Genomic DNA, 9,581 nt, shown 5'->3' on the forward strand with positions numbered 1-9,581 from the left:
AAATAGTCAGTGTTCAGTGTTTTAACTTCCAAAATAAGCTCTTGATCCCAGATCCATCTGAAACAAAACTTTTAAGAGCCAAAGTTTTTGATATGCAAGAGGAAGGTTTTTAAGAGAAGAAAAGGCCATTAAGAAGTAAAAAGAGAAGGCCTGAGAGGAAGGAGGGCAGAGGAAGTTGCCAGAAGCTGGGCTTGAAAAGAAGATGGCGGGAGACCAGGCTCCCACGCTATATCCCACCCCCCAGACTGACAGAGTAGCTGCAGGTCAACCAAACTCCAGAGCTGGAACATTCTGCAACAGGAGTAGAATGAGGCAGGAAGGGAATGAGCTGAGGCCCTTAGACCATGATCCAGTATTGAGTGTGGAAAACCATGAGCTGAGAGTGGGTAACTCATGCCACCAGTAGACAGCTCATCCAAGTTGCACACCTGTGGCCTGGTCCCAGAGTCCCATTCCACCTGCCTCATTAACAGCCTCTCCTCAGGAGGGGCCACCCTGGAATGGTTGAAAAAGTGCTCGACCCCTTCACCCATGTGTGACTGTGGGCACATTACAACCTGTAGATCTTAGAAGCAGAGATGGTTCTTGTGCACAGGAGTTACAGAGGGGCTGTTCCCCAGCAAAAGCTGTAAGAAGTGAGGGAAGCAGAGGAGAAGGATGTCAGGGAAGATGGGCAAAGATGTGAGTGCAGCTGACATATGGCCTTGAGCGACTTCTCCCCGGAGAGGAATTCCACACAAGTACAACAAAGGAAATGGCAGCAAGGCAAGTTTTAGAAACTAAAGAGCTTAGAATTTACCGGAATTAAATAAAGACGTGTGCCTTCCTAGAAAGTATGCATTGTGTGTCCAGAACATCTACAAATCAACTGATCTGGGTGAAATTACAGAATTTCAAAGATAACAATAAAGTGTCAAAATCTAACGGAGAGGAGAGACCAATTACCCACAGAAAACAACACTTACAGAGACAGCAGTTTTCTTACAAGCAGCAACTGAGGCCAAAAGTCTACGAAGTCTTACTCTTAAAGTGTCAAGAAGAAGAGGAGGAGGAAGAAGCAAGAGGAGGAGGGGAAGAAGATGAGGAGGAAGAATGGGAGGAGGGGGAAGAGGGGTAGAAGGGAGCCACTGACCTAGAATTCTACACTTCACTAAACTATTACTGAGTTAGAACAAAATAAAGTCATTTTCAGTTGTTCTAAAGCAAACAGATTACTGTCAACGGACCAACACCCAAAAAGTGCAGATGGAAGAAACTTAGCAAGAATAAAATAAAAGGAAGGAATGTGATGTAGGAAGGAATGAAAGTCCAGAAATATATCCTTACATTTATGGTTACTCAGTACTCAACAAAGATACTGAGACACTTCAAAAGGGAAATGGTATTCTTGCAGTAATTCTTGCAATTGGTGTTGCAGTAATTAAACAACCACATACACAATGACGAACTCAGACCCTCTTCTCACATTACGTAAATGAAATTAATCCAAAATAAATTAAAAATCTAAATCTAAGAACTACACAAAATTTGTCAGAGAAATCTTAAGTACTAACCTTAAGAAGCTTAGGATGGACAAAGAGTTCTTAGCTAGGACACCAAAACATAACATAAAAGAAAAAACTGATAAATTAGATTTTATCAAAATTAAACACTTTTGTGCTCCAGCAGATAGAAAAGACAAGATAAGTGACAGATTGGGAAGATATTTCTAAATTGTACATTTCATTAAAGACTTGGATCCAGAATACATAAAGAACTCATAACTCATTAAAAAGACAAATAATTCAATTAAAAATGGCCAAAAGATTTTAATACACATTTCATTTAAAAGATATGTAAGGAATATAAAGCATATGAAAACATGCTCACAGTCATTAGTCACCAGGGAAATGCAATGGATACATAGGATACCACTTCACACTCATTATAAAAAGAGTGTTAGTGAGGAACCCTAACTAGAACCTGCATATGTTGCTGGTTATAATATAAAATGGTATGACCGCTTTGAAGAAGAGTTCACTAGTTTCTTAAAAAGTCAAACATGACCTAGGAATTCCCTCAGAGTCCAGTAGTTGGGATGCCACACTCTCACTGTGAGGGCCTAGGGTTTAATCCCTTGGTTGAGGAACTAAGATCCCACAAACTATGCCATGAAGCCAAAAAAAAAAAAAAAAAATTTAAACATGACTTACCATACAATGCTACAATTTCACCTCTAGAAATCTATTCAAAAGAAATGAAAACATATATCCACATGAAGACATGCCCGTGAATGAAGCATCATTTATCATAGCTGCAAACTGGAACAAGACCATCAAGTGGTGAATAAATAAACAGAATATGGGGCATCTATACAATGGAATACCATTCAGCAATGAAAAAGAATAAACAAGCTACAACTTAGATGCATATTCCCTATTACTCTGTAAAACTGATGAACAGAAATGCTGTTTTGTTTTTTTTTAACAACTTTATTTGTGAGTTTGGTTAATGTGAATTATTTTCCCTGAGTTTTATACACTGTGGAAAACTGACCAAATCCACGTTGGATATCTCACTCGCCATGGTCCAGCTCTTGGAACATGAGAAGCCAAAGACAGTGATGGCAGCTCTTACAAGACTCTCTCGGAGCAGCTGGCCAGATGCCTTACCCAAGGTCTCCTATCTTCTACCTCATGACAACTGCAACAAATGAAATACCTTTCTCTTTCTAATCACTTCCTGAAACGGATTACAGATTAGGATGTGTGTTTAGAAGCAGAAGGCTATCCTTCAAAAATTGGCACTAGGAGGAATAGCTAGAAAAAAGACAGAAATAAATCAGAGCTGTTCTAGAAAAAGCAAAGAAACAGAAATGAAGGGCTCTCTCAGGGATGGAAGGGGTGACTGCAAAGGGTTCTGTGCTTCCTGGAGGGTAAGTAATGTCCAAAACATTAGGTATGGGTGATGTAAGGGGTGGAAGTCATTCTGAGGAAAGAATCACTTGTACAAAGATCTTGGATGCAAGAGAGATATTGGCAGGTTGTGAGAAACACAAAGAACTTTAGTGCAAATGGAGTACAGTAAAGGATGGAATGTAGCATGAGACCAGGACAGATCCATGATGTAGGTTTCATCAGAGTAAATTCTTTAAATTGTACTTTAAGAGCAGTGAGAAATCACTGAAATATTTTAAACTAAGCAAGAATACTGGAGTGGGTTGTCATGCCCTCCTCCAGGGGATCTTCCCAATCCAGGGATCAAACCCAGGTCTCCCGTATTGCAGGCAGATTCTTTTCTGTCTGAGCCACCAGGGAAACCCAAGAATATTGGAGTGGGTAATCTAACCCTTCTTCAGGGAATTTTCCTGACCCAGAAAACACTGCCATGGATAAAAACAAATAAATGTGGCCCAATAACACTCTTGCAAAAACAAGCAGTAGGCAGAATTTGTCTTTCCAACTATAATCTGGTGACCCCTGGTACAGATGGATAATGGATTAGTTCAGTTCAGTTCAGTTCAGTCACTCAGTCGTGTCCGACTATTTGAGACCCCATGAATCGCAGGAAGTCAGGCCTCCCTGTCAATCACCAACTCCCAGAGTTCACTCAGACTCATGTCCATCGAGTCAGTGATGCCATCCAGCCATCTCATCCTCGGTCGTCCCCTTCTCCTCCTGCCCCCAATCCCTCCCAGCATTAAAGTCTTTTCCAATGAGTCAACTCTTCACATGAGGTGGCCAAAGTACTGGAGTTTCAGCTTTAGCATCATTCCTTCTAAAGAAATCCCAGGGTTGATCTCCTTCAGAATGGACTGGTTGGATCTCCTTGCAATCCAAGGGACTTGCAAGAGTCTTCTCCAACACCACAGTTCAAAACCATCAATTCTTTGGCGCTCAGCCTTCTTCACAGTCCAACTCTCACATCCATACATGACCACTGGAAAAATCATAGCCTTGACTAGACAGACCTTAGTCGGCAAAGCAATGTCTCTGCTTTTGAATATGCTATCTAGGTTGGTCATAACTTTTCTTCCAAGGAGTAAGTGTCTTTTAATTTCATGACTGCAATCACCATCTGCAGTGATTTTGGAGCCCAAAAAAATAAAGTGTGACACTGTTTCCACTGTTTCCCCATCTATTTCCCATGAAGTGATGGGACTGGATGCCATGATCTTCGTTTTCTGAATGTTGAGCTTTAAGCCAACTTTTTCACTCTCCTCTTAGAGAAAAAGGTAAATCTGGAGCTAAGGAAACCACGTTAGAAGGCAAGTGAAAAATTTAAATGAGCCATGCAATATTTATTTTTCTGTGTCTGTCTTAATTCACTTAACACAATGGCCTCCAGTTTTTCCACCTGGTCATAAGTGGCAGGATTTCCTTTTCTTTTTGAAGCCTGAATAATATTCCATTCCATATTCATAGTAACAGAATAGTGGTAAATAAAATGTGGCTGCCAGGGGTAGGGAGTAGAGTGTTATGGGAAGTAATCATTTAATGGGTGCAAATTTCAGTTTGGCAAGATGAAAAGAGTTTTGGAGATGGATGGCAATGATGGTTGCACAGTAGTATGAATGTCTTCAGTTCAGTTAAGTCATTCAGTCGAGTCCAACTCTTTGCGACCCCATGGACTGCAGCACGCTATGCCTCCCTGTCCGTCACCAACTCCCAGAGCTTATTCAAACTTATGTCCGTTGAGTTGGTGATGCCATCCAACCATCTCATTCTCTGTCGGCCCCTTCTCCTCCTGGCTTCAACCTTTCCCAGCATCAGGATCTTCTCAAATGAGTCAGCTCTTCGCATCAGTTGCCCAAAGTATTGGAGTTTCAGCTTCAACATCAGTCCTTCCAATGAATATTCAGGACTGATGTCCCTTAGGATTGACTGGTTGGATCTCCTTGCAGTCCAAGAGACTCTCAAGAGTCTTCTCCAACACTGCAGTTCAAAAGCATCAATTCTTCTGTGCTCAGTTTCTTTATAGTCCAATCCTCATATCCATACATGACCACTGGAAAAACCATAGCCTTGACTAGACAGACCTTTGTTGACAAAGTAATGTCTCTGCTTTTTAATATGCTGCCTAGGTTAGTCATAACTTTTCTTCCAAGGAGTAAGCGTCTTTTTATTTCATGGCTGCAGTCACCATCTGCAGTGATTTTGGAGCCCAAAAACATAAAGTCTGTCACTTTTTCACTGCTTCTCCATCTATTTGCCATGAAGTGATGGGACTGGATGCCATGATCTTCGTTTTCTGAATGTTGAGCTTTAAGCCAACTTTTTCACTCTCCTCTTTCACTTTCATCAAGAGGCTCTTTAGTTCTTCTTCACTTTCTGCCATAGGGTGGTGTCATCTGCATTTCTGAGGTTATTGATGTTTCTCCCAGCAATGTTGATTCCAGCTGGTGCTTCCTCCAGCCCAGCGTTTCTCATAATGTACTCTGCATGTAAGTTAAATAAGCAGGGTGACAATATACAGCCTTGACGTACTCCTTTCCCTATTTGGAACCAGTCTGCTGTTCCATGTCCAGTTCCAGTTCTAATTGTTGCTTCCTGACCTGCATACAGATTTCTTAAGAGACAGGTCAGGTGGTCTGGTATTCCTTTCTCGTTCAGAATTTTCTAGAGCTTGTTGTAATTCATACCATCAAAGACTGTGGCATAGTCAATAAAGCAAAAATAGATGTTTTTCTGGAACTCTCTTGCTTTTTGCATTTTGATCTCTGGTTCCTCTGCCTTTTCTAAAACCAGCTTAAACATCTGGATGTTCATGGTTCATGTATTGCTGAAGCCTGGCTTGGAGAATTTTGAGCATTACTTTACTAGTGTGTGAGATGAGTGCAATTGTGCAGGAGTTTGAGCATTCTTTGCATTGCCTTTCTTTGGAATTGGAATGAAAACTGACCTTTTCCAGTCCTGTGGCCACTGCTGAGTTTTCCAAATTTACTGGCATATTGAGTGCAGCACTTTCACAGCATCATCTCTTAGGATTTGAAACAGCTCAACTGGTATTACATCACCTTCACAAGCTTTGTTCTTAGTGATGCTTACTAAGGCCCAGTTGACTTCACATTCCAGGATCCTTGGCTCTAGGTAAGTGATCACACCATCGTGATTATCTGGGTCATGAAGATCTTATTTGTACCGTTCTTCTGTGTATTCTTGCCACATCTTCTTAATATCTTCCGTTTCTGTTAGGTCCATACCAGTTCTGTTCTTTACTGAGCCCATCTTTGTATGAAATATTGCCTTGGTATCTCTAATTTTCTTGAAGAGATCTCTAGTCTTTCCCATTCTATTGTTTTCCTCTATTTCTTTGTACTGATCCCTGAAGAAGGCTTTCTTGTCTCTCCTTGCTATTCTTTGGAACTCTGCATTCAAATGGGTAATCTTTTCTCCTTTGCTTGTGGCTTCTCTTCTTTTCACAGCTATTTGTAAGGCCTCCTCAGACACCATTTTGTTTTCTTGCATTTCTTTTTCTTTGGATGGTCTTGCTTCCTGTCTCCTGTACAATGTCATGAATCTCTGTCCATAGTTCATCAGGCACTCTGTCTATAAGTTCTAGTCCCTTAAATCTATTTCTCACTTCCATTGTATAATCGTTAGGGATTTGATTTAGGTCATACCTGAATGGTCTAGTGGTTTTCCCTACTTTCTTCAATTTAAGTCTGAATTTGGCAATAAAGAGTTCATGATCTGAGCCACAGTCTGCTCCTGGTCTTGTTTTTGCTGACAGTATAGATCTTCTCCATCTTTGGCTGCAAAATACAATCAGTTTGATTTCGGTGTTGACTATCTGGTGATGTCCATGTGTAGAGAGAGTCTTCTCCTGTGTTGTTGGAAGGGGGTGTTTGCTATGACCAGTGCATTCTTTTGGCAAAACTCTATTAGCTTTAGCCCTGCTTCATTCTGTATTCCAAGGCCAAATTTGCCTGTTAGTCCAGGCCACCCTTCAACAGCTCAGCGGGTAGAGTGGAGGACTGTAGATCCGACACGTGTGGTCATTCTTAGGTTGCTGGTTTGATTCCAGCTCGAAGGTGGTGCTGGTTTCTTTTGAACTTCCCTGGTGGCTCAGATGGTAAAGCATTTGCCTACAACACAGGAGACCTGGGTTCAATCCCTGGGTCTGGAAGATCTCCTGGAGAAGGAAATGCAACCCATTCCAGTATTCTTGCCTGGAAAATCCCATTGACGGCGCCGCCTGATTAGGCTACACGGTCAATGGGGTTGCAAAGAGTCGGACACAACTGAGCAACTTCACTTTCACTTTCCAGGTGTTTCTTGACTTCCTACTTTTGCATTCCAGCCCCTTATAATGAAAAGAACATCTTTTTTGGGTGTTAGTTCTAGAAGGTCTTGTGAGTTTTCATAGAACTGTTCAACTTCAGCTTCTTCAGCGTTACTGGTCAGGGCATAGACTTGGATAACCATGATATTGAATAGTTTGCCTTGGAAATGAACAGAGATCATCCTGTTGTTTTCAAGATTGCATCCAAGCACTGCATTTCGGACTCTTTTGTTGACTATAATGGCTACTCCATTTCTTCTAAGGGATTCTTGCCCACAGTAGTAGATATAATGGTCATCTGAGTTAAATTCACCCATTCCAGTCCATTTTAGTTTGCTGATTCCTAAAATGTCAACATTCACTCTTGCCATCTCCTGTTTGACCACTTCTAATTTGCCTTGATTCATGGACCTAACATTCCAGGTTTCTATGCAATATGGCTCTTTACAGGATCAGAACTTGCTTCCATCACCAGTCACATCCACAACTGTGTGTTGTTTTTGCTTTGGCTCCATCCCTTCATTCTTTATGCAGTTATTTCTCCATTGATCTCCAGTAGCATATTGGGCACCTACCTACCTGGGGAGTTCATCTTTCAGTGTCCCATCTTTTTGCCTTTTCATACTGTTCATGGGATTCTCAAGGCAGGAATACTGAAGTGGATTGCCATTCCCTTCTCCAGTGGGCCACATTTTGTGAGAACTCTCCACCATGACCCGTCCACCTTGGGTGACCCTACATGGCATGGCTCATAGTTTCATTGAGCCATGGTTCATAGTCAGCCTTGTCTAACTCAATGAAACTATGAATGTCTTAATACCACTGAAATGTGCACTCAAAAATGGTTAAGATGGCCAATTTCATGTTGACTATCTTATGTGTATTTTACCACAATAAAATTTGAGGGAAAGAAGGAAAGTAAGTGGAAAATGACATATCTTACATTAGAGTTGGCAATAGATTTGTAGAGAGTTGACTCCAGAGAGGAATTGTACTATAGATAGTGTGGTGGAGAGGGAGGGATCCAGAATATCCCCTGGCATCTGTAAGTGGGAGATGATGGTCCTGTTGGTATCTTGTTGGAGAAGTGAATGCGGGGTTAGGATGTGAAAGCATTTTATTTGAAGGAAATGAGAAGGGAATCATAAAATCTAAGCGTTATTGACAAGTAGGTAAAATTTTCCAACAGTAAAAGATTATTTGCACAATGGTTCAAAGCATTGTGTGGAGAGAATGACCAACAGAACAGAAAAAGGAATGCTCATATTCTCCCCAGCATACTTGAGGAGCCATTTTTAGGCTCTAGAAAATTTGCATAAGATTATTGTTGTTATTTAGTCTGTAAGTTATGTCTAACTCTTTTGCAACCCCATGGACTGTGGTCCACCAGGCTCCTCTGTCCATGGGATTTCCCAGGCAAGAATACTGAAGTAGGTTGCCATTTCCTTCTCCAGGGGATCTTCCTTCTTCAGGGATCAAACCCACATCCCTTGCATTGGCAGGCAGATTCTTTACCCCTGAGCCACAAGGGAAGCCCATTTTGCACAAGATAGGTGGGATAGATTATGGGATTTGAAACTTATTCCATGGCAGTGGAAAGCTGCTAGGTTTCCCAACAAGGGGAGTGAGTAAGTAACTGCCATTTTAAGAGGTCAAGGCCTAAACTTATGAGGCACTAGACTTAGGTAGACTTTAATCAACCAACAAATCAACCAATTTGACCAACGTCCTATGCTATGCCAAGCACTGTAGTAAGTGAGGCAGGGCTAAAGGAGATGAAAAGATGGATTTAAGAGTTATTTTGTAGAAAAAGGTAGAAACAACTTGCTGACTACTTAAAGGAAATTTTATTTTTGTTTAGTTATTTGGCTGTGCTTGGTCTTAGATGTGGCATGCAGGATCCTAAGTTACAGCATGTGGGATCTAGTTCCCTGACCAGTGATTGAACCAGGGACCTCTGCATTGGGAGTGCAGAGTCTTAGCCACTGGACCACCAGGGAAGCCCCTAAAGAGAATTTTAGAAGAAGGGCATAATTTTATACTAAAGGAAAGTTGGAAATTGGAGTGATCAGGACAATTAGTACCCATGAGGGAAACAAAAACTTAGAGAGTTGGCTAGTATAAATGCCAAGACAAAAAACATCACATTCTAATTGCTGTACATTCAAGTTGACTTTGAACTTGCAGTCGGTTCCTTAGGAACCATCAGCACCAAGGCACAAGTTGATGCCAAGGGAGCTGATGAATTTTTTAAGGGAGCATAAAGACAGAAAAGAAATGGCCAAAATGGAATTTCTCTCTGTAATGAACTTGTCTTT

At 41.3% G+C, this 9,581-nt stretch overlaps 1 non-coding gene across 1 annotated transcript; it reads right to left on the reverse strand.

The window, feature by feature from the left end:
- Positions 1-9,190: 9,190 nt before the first annotated feature.
- On the reverse strand, positions 9,191-9,263 carry TRNAG-CCC (transfer RNA glycine (anticodon CCC)). The gene has a single exon. It is a non-coding gene; the product is annotated as a tRNA-Gly (tRNA).
- Positions 9,264-9,581: the final 318 nt, after the last annotated feature.

Source organism: Ovis canadensis, chromosome 4 (assembly GCF_042477335.2).
Source record: "Ovis canadensis isolate MfBH-ARS-UI-01 breed Bighorn chromosome 4, ARS-UI_OviCan_v2, whole genome shotgun sequence".
Classification (NCBI taxonomy): domain Eukaryota; kingdom Metazoa; phylum Chordata; class Mammalia; order Artiodactyla; family Bovidae; genus Ovis; species Ovis canadensis.